This window comes from Aplysia californica, unplaced genomic scaffold, assembly GCF_000002075.1.
Source record: "Aplysia californica isolate F4 #8 unplaced genomic scaffold, AplCal3.0 scaffold00064, whole genome shotgun sequence".
Lineage (NCBI taxonomy): Eukaryota > Metazoa > Mollusca > Gastropoda > Aplysiida > Aplysiidae > Aplysia > Aplysia californica.
This window is the reverse complement of record NW_004797334.1, coordinates 854,773-856,426: the sequence shown is the minus strand read 5'-3', so window position 1 is coordinate 856,426 and position 1,654 is coordinate 854,773. Positions and strand designations below refer to the sequence as shown.

Genomic DNA, 1,654 nt, shown 5'->3' with positions numbered 1-1,654 from the left:
GACCACCCATTGTCGAGGAGAAAAGTGGTCATTCTAGACAGGTGAACATCTTACACAGTGTAATGGTAATGTAAATGTATAAACAAATAAATAAACAAATAATTAAATAAATAAATAAATAAATAAATAAATAAATAAATAACAAGAACAAGTGCGAATCAAACGAATAACGTAAATACAATTTGGAAAATCCAAAGAGGTTTCGTTTCAGACCAGAGGTTTGGAGAGAGGGCGGGGCGGAAGTGTGCGGCGCCGCTGCACTCTACACATTTCCACTAGCCTACACACGACACACGAGAATTACCCAATAGCCTACCTACTATCTGGACTGGACAGTGATATATAGATCTATATATCATATAATAATTTGTTTTGTTTTTTTATATAGATGAAGACGTGCTATTGGCACAAGAGAAATTAGTGCAAGAAATTGAGAATTAGTCTAGTCTAGATCTAAAATCTAGATAATCTAGATTCTAGATCTAGAAGTTTTTTGCATTCCTGACACACTCACAGTGACACAGTTCAGTGCCGTTGTGAGCCAGTGATCTCTGTGGCCTGTGGCAAGGCTACACACTACACACACACAGCGACTTACTAACAATCAACGTATTCATTTCAAGTACCGAGGTGTGTCTCTTGTGGGAACGATTTTTTTAGCGTGGGTTTTGGTAAGTGCTACATCTTTGTTCTTGATCTAAATCTAGAAATCTAGATATCTAGATCTAGATCTAGATCTAGATCTAGATCTAGATCTAGATCTAGAATCTAGAATCTAGATCTAAATCTAATCTAGATTCTAGATCTAGAAATCTAGATCTAAAATCTATATTATCTAGTATATAGATCTAGATCTATATATATATCTATATAATCTAGTATAGATCTAGAATAGATCTAGATCTACAAATCTGCCAGTCTAGCCGTACATATCTTAGGCCCCATTAACATTAGATCTAGATTAGAAAACAGGAGGTTTAAAAAACATGCACTGTCATTAAAGTTAAAGGCACCTGGTTTCGTCTCAAATACAAATACTTTAGGTACCCCTTTGAAAGTATTTTCAAATGAAGTATACTGTAGTCTTGAAACGTTGCACCAACCACAACTGAAGTATCTGATGATACATTAAAAAATCTCTAGATCTAGATCTAGCTCTAGAAATTGAATTGGATGCAAAAAATGCTTCCTCCCAGTCCTCGCAGAATGGCAGAATGAAAGGATGACGCCTAAATTTTGCAAATTTAAACAAAAAAATCTCGAGATTAGAAATCGTTCAGAGAAATAGAGTTCAACTTTATTTTCCCGAGCGTTCGGAGAAATAGTCACTTCGAAATAAAAATTCTAAGATTCTAAAATGGAAGAGGCTAACCGTACTTAATGACGGCTAGACTGGCAGTCTAGCCGTACTTAAGTACGGCAGACTCGCAGTCTAGCCGTACTTATTCTTAATATGATGGCTAGACTGACCATTTACAAAAAATCTAATAGGCCTACTGAATTGTAAATATACATTTTTAGTGTGCAGTACCTAAAGTATTTATTTGTGTTTGAGACGGAACCAGGTACCTTAATGACAGGGCATGTATTTTAAACCTCCTGTTTTCTAATGTTAATAGGGCCTAAGATAAGTACGGCTAGACTGGCAGTCTAG

The 1,654-nt window shown here is 35.7% G+C and overlaps 1 long non-coding RNA gene across 2 annotated transcripts in view; it reads left to right on the top strand.

The window, feature by feature from the left end:
• Positions 1-481: 481 nt before the first annotated feature.
• Positions 482-1,654, top strand: part of LOC101864674 — a 20,717-nt gene continuing 19,544 nt past the window's right edge. For both annotated transcript variants that reach the window (XR_001184684.2, XR_004858287.1), the window contains exon 1: positions 482-671. This is a non-coding gene — a long non-coding RNA (uncharacterized LOC101864674). The remainder of the gene's footprint in view (positions 672-1,654) is intronic.